Source organism: Sapajus apella, unplaced genomic scaffold (genome assembly GCF_009761245.1).
Source record: "Sapajus apella isolate SASKATOON/1434 unplaced genomic scaffold, GSC_monkey_1.0 scaffold597, whole genome shotgun sequence".
NCBI classification, from domain to species: domain Eukaryota; kingdom Metazoa; phylum Chordata; class Mammalia; order Primates; family Cebidae; genus Sapajus; species Sapajus apella.
The window spans coordinates 1-5,509 of NW_022437523.1; the positions used below are offsets into that span (position 1 = coordinate 1).

Genomic DNA, 5,509 nt, shown 5'->3' on the forward strand with positions numbered 1-5,509 from the left:
CATCATTGGTGGGAATTTAAGTTGGTACAGCCATTCTGGGAAATAATATGAAGCTTTCTAAAAACTAAAAATAGTATTACCATGTGATCCAGCAGTACCACTTCTGGGTATGTACCCTAGTGGAGTGAAATTGATCTCTCAAAAGAGATCTGTACTCACGTTTTTATTTCAATCTTTGAAAATATATCAAGACTTATTTTGTGGCCTAACATATAATCTACCCTGAAGAATGTCTTGTGTTCATTTGAGAAAGATGTGTATTATGTTGCTGTTGGATGAAATATTCCACATATGTCCATTAGGTCTATTTGGCCTAAAGTGTAGTTTAAATCTGACATTTCCTTACTGATTTTAAGTCTGGATAATCTATCCATTTCTGAAAGTAGGGTATGTAAATCCCTTACTATTACTGTACTACAGTATGTCTCCCCCTCAGGTCTACTATTATTTGCCTTATATATTCAGAAGCTCTGATATTGGGTGCATATATATTTACAATTGTTTTTTGTTTTAAAACAAACTAACCTCTTCATCATGATATGATGGCCCTCTTTATATCACTGTAGAGTTTCGACTAAAAGTCTATACTCTGTGATAGGAGTATAGCTATCTGTGTTCTCTCTTTTAGTTTCTAATTGCATGGAATAGCTTTCCATGTCTTCACTTTCAGTCTGTATGTATCATTAAAACAGCTATGTGAATTTATTGATAGATTTTGAATATTGACTAATGCTACCTCCTAAACATGATATATAAATGGAATTTTATAACTAAATTATTTTCAATTTTAAGGCATTTTTGCTAGCAGAATTTACCTTGATAAAATTATTTACACCAGTGATATCATATTATATATTCTGTTAGCACTCCAAAATACCCAGAGGGTAGTTTGCAACATACTAACACAATTGTTAATAAAAAACCTATAACATATAAAATATTTTACTATATTCTGCTTATTCTTCAGGTAGTAAGTTTAAAGCAAATTTCCTAACCCATAATCTCTGTCTACAGTTGTATGTGTAATATAACCACATTTACATGGTTAAAAGAGGTATAGCTATTAATCAAATTGTGTTTTTTAAATGTGTTTTTTATTCATGTATTCATTCATAAACACTCACTGATTGTGAGGGATTGATAATGAATGTTGTTGATTCTTTTTTTTTTTTTTACTAGTGTAAAATGAAAATCACTGTGCCTTCACTAAGCTCCGAGATATGCTTCTTTGTATCAATATGGAAAATCTAAAAGAAAAAACTCACACTCAGCACTATGAATGTTATAGGTACCAAAAACTGCAGAAAATGGGCTTTACAGATGTGGGCCCAGAGAACCAGCCAGTTAGGTGAGTAAAAGTACTGCTAGCGCAACCAAATGGATAATTTAGGAGTCCCCTACAAACACAAGGTACAACAATTTGGGTGTGAAAATAATTATACTTCTTCCATCCTGAACCATCTTGAATGTTAGGTGTTTTTATCATCTTTTGATGAAGATAGAGATAGTTAGTAGAAACAACATACTGCAAGATCTCATTTTCATCCTGAAATATGTGTATTCAGTATGCATATATGCTGAAATGTCTATCCAAGAAAAAAAACCATTATTGTGTTTTATTTTTTGTGTTTATATGAAAGGATAAAGAAAAAGTTGAAAAAATATTATCAAAGTTTTACAAAAGATATTAAGAAGGATTTGATGGGGAAACCAGACAAAAATCAGTAGTGCAGTGTCCTGAAAGTGAAATGAGAAAAGTTTGAGAGCATGTGTATTTCTCTATCTTGAAGAACAGAGCTGGGCAGAGTTTCTCCCACCTGTAATCCCAGCCCACTGGGAGGCTGAGGTGGGCAGGTCACCTAAGGTCAACCGTTTAAGACCAACCTGGCCAATATGGTAAAACCCCATCCCTACCAAAAATAAAAATATAATTAGCTAGGTATGGTGGTGTGCACCTGTAATCCCAGCTACTCAGGAGGCTGAGGCAGGAGAATTGCTTCAACCTGGGTGGTGGAGGTTACAGTGAGCCAAGATCATGCCACTGCACTCCAGCCTGGGTGACGGACAAAACCCCCCCCAAAAAAAAAAAAAAAAAAAAAAAGGACTTGTGCTGCAAAAGTATGACACTGTGTCCAGTTACATCAATTGTTTTTTGCAGACACTCAAAATTTAACTGTCTTAAATAAATGGTAATGATTTTTGAATGACTCTTTGCTTTATTTTAGACAATTTTGAAAATTTTCTCATATGTTAGAGGTTTCCCTGAATTTTATTCTCAAAAGATGTCAAGAAATATGATATGATATGCTGGAAAATGGTGGGGATAAGAATTCGCTTATATGAGTGTTGAAAAATTCCAGTATTGTTTTTATATACTCTCTATACAACCTGATTTTAAATACTGTGCCTCAGTTTTTACATCTTATGATATGGAAATTTCCATTTTGTGTTGCAAAATGTAACAGAGGCAACACACTGGCCACAGAATGAGAACATAAGTGCACTTGAATTTTTTGTGAGTTCTGGCTAGGCTTAGACAAGCCTATCTTTCTTTTCTTACCAGGTAAACGGAAATCATCTGCTGATGCCAGAAACGTTAAAGCTCTTAATTCAGCTGGAAACAACTATAATTGATGGCCTTTTTACTAGCTACTTGCTTCCCAATTTAGTGCTGTCTAGCAGGTTAATTTCAACATAACAAAAGGTGTCATCTGGCTGGCCACATCATGCACTGGTGACAGGGGCAGGTTTAATGGGTTTTGTGCTCAGATTGCTGGGCCTCTTGGCTGCTCTTGTCCATCTCCACACCTTGGTCCTGAGCATTCTGAGACTCAGTCATCTGAGGATGAAAGGGACCTACCAGCCAGTTGAGGGGCGTGTTGTTAACAAAATAATCCATCACGTCATCTAAAGATTCCTTCATTTTCTGCAGCTGCCCTTTGCTAGAAGTGAGGAGGCTGTCAGACACTTCCTTAAAGGAGGCAGCGTTGTGGAACACTGAGTAGATGTCGCCGGCCATCACCTCTATGTGCTTGGCCTGATCTTGGATGTTCTGTGGTAGGCCTTGGATGTTGGACTGGAGGGTGTGGCACGTGGTCTGGAGCTGCTGAGTCAGGTTGCAGGCAATAGCAAGAGTAGGTGACTCCATGTGCTCAGCACAGTGGAACTCATCAGTATCATCATACACAGTGCTCCTTTTCCACTCCACCCATGAGAGGTAGAGTTTATCCTGAGCATCCTGAATTTTCTGATTGGCATTATGCACATTCTTCCTGGCAAATTCAATCAGCTGAACAGTAGAATGGAGCTGAGAAATGGTCTCTTGGCTTTTTTGCTTAGCTTCTTTAACTCTGCTGAGAGCCTGCTGGTAGGCGCAGGAGCGAAGCTTGGTAGACAGGGATCCCAGTCTAACATAATAACTTGCCTTCTGAATCATATCAAATCCTTCCATTTTTTTTGCTTCTTTTTCTAGCTCTTCAGTTAGAGGGAGGTACTGCTCTGATTTGGTGAGTGCATTTTCTATGCCATTGCTCACTAGCTGCATCATCCGACTCCCCAAGACTGTGTTAATGCTGCCCCTGACCACAGACTTGGTCTTCTCCACACTGCCAGTCACTGCCCCTTTGGTCTTGTCCATCACCCCTGTGATCGTGCTGGCCACGGAATCCTTGGACCCAGTCACAGTAGTCGTCACGGCATCTTTTGCCCCAGTCACAGCACCTTTGGCATTGACAACAATCTGAGTTGATGGCTGATTCAGAATAGGCAGTCTTTCCTCCATCCTGTCTAGCTCCTTGAAGGCATAGGTATTGGCAATTGCAATTTGTGGCTCTAGCTTCTGGATGATGGGCAGAGCAGTGGTCAGGGCCACGGAGGTGATGGTCTTCACGCCCTTCTCTGCCATCTCACACACAGACTTCAAGTAGGGACGATACTGGTTCTTTGTATTGACATAGGCTGAGGACATTAGGTCATATGTGGAGCTCACCAAGGGCGAGTTGACCACCTGAGTCACTGCACTCGGTTGTGGATCAAGTGCAACGGATGCCATTTTTCTTTCTGGAGGGAGAAATTGTCTGACAGCAGCGAAGGGCAAAAAGCAGGCGTGTCCTGAAGGAGACTCCGGCAGCCACGACCGTGGCAAAACGTGGGGCCCGAGAGCGCCCGGGCTGTAAACCCTGCCTCGCCGCCCCTCCCCGCGCCTCAGCAGCATGTGACCCTCGGCAGCGCGCCGGGTGCCAACCCGGAGTGTCGCCCTCGGGCACGTCCCGGCGCCCTCCCCCAACGCTGGCCCTCCTAGAGGGGTGGGGGCCGGGTCCCGGTGAGAGGGTGTGCTGCCCGGGTGAGGGGCCTTGCCGCGGGGAGAGGAGCCTGTCGGGAGCGGGGCGGGCGGTCCTGCCTGGGGAAGCTGGGAGTTAGGGGTAGCCCTGCCTGGGGTTGGGGTCTTGAGAGGCCCGGGGCAAATGGGAAACGAAAACAAATTAACATTAACTTGTTGAATGACGTTAGCCCTCAAGAGTAGAACTCTTTTTAAAAAGTGAAAACAGTGGCCGGGCGGGATGGCCCACGCCTGTAATCGCAACACTTTGGGAGGCTGAGGGGAGAGAATCTGTACAGCCCAAAAGTTCGGGACCAACCTTGCTAAGATATACGTATTTTTTAAATTAAAAAAATTTAAAAATAGCCCAGCGTCGTGGCGCGCACACGTGGCCCCAGCTACTTGCGGGGCTAAGATGGGAGAATCGCTTAAGCCTGGGAGGACTAGGCTGCAGTGAACCGAGATCGTGTGGCTGCACAATGGCCTCTACGGTGTTATTTATAGCGAACTAGTAACTTTTAAAAGTTTTGTGGAGGCTGGGCGCAGTGGCTCACACCTGTAATCTGAGCACTTTGGGAGGCCGAGGCGGGCGAATCACCAGAGGTCAGGAGTTCGAGACCAGCCAGGGCAATATAGCGAAACTCCGTCTCTCCCAAAATGCCAGTACTGACAGTCTGATATAATTTGTGTTAATTTTTAGGTGCCCTGTTAATTTGGGGGTTTTAACCTCAAGACCTTTGTTGTTATTTTGGAGGATACTTGCTATTTTTCAAAAAGTAGCTTTTTACCACGTGAATTTGAATACAGCCTTTACAAAAATATGGTCTGTAGTTTTTTTTATCTAGAGCAGTTGGAAAATTTTCCATTTAAATAACCCTTAAGATAATTTCATAAAAATATATTTATTTTATTTATAATTTAAAATTTTATGCACAAACTTTAATTTGTGACAAACCCTAGCTATTTACTTCTGAGAAGAGTCTTATACTGTCTGATGCTATTAATACACTAGAAAATTGTCTTCACTTTTATAAATAAGCAAATGTTCACTAATGCTTGCCTTAGAAAATTTTAAGGTGGTAAATTATATAAAGTATTTATTTATTTTATTCCGTGCCATTTCTAATAAAATGGAAACGAAGGCTATTAATATAATTTTAATTATTTGCCACAGATACGTTTTTGGTGAAA

At 41.2% G+C, this 5,509-nt stretch overlaps 1 pseudogene across 1 annotated transcript; it reads right to left on the reverse strand.

Annotated features, from left to right (window-relative positions):
- Positions 1-2,509: 2,509 nt before the first annotated feature.
- On the reverse strand, positions 2,510-4,182 carry LOC116546109 (annotated as a pseudogene). Its single transcript, XR_004266593.1, has one exon. The product of XR_004266593.1 is annotated as a perilipin-2 pseudogene (transcript).
- Between the last annotated feature and the right edge of the window lie 1,327 nt (positions 4,183-5,509).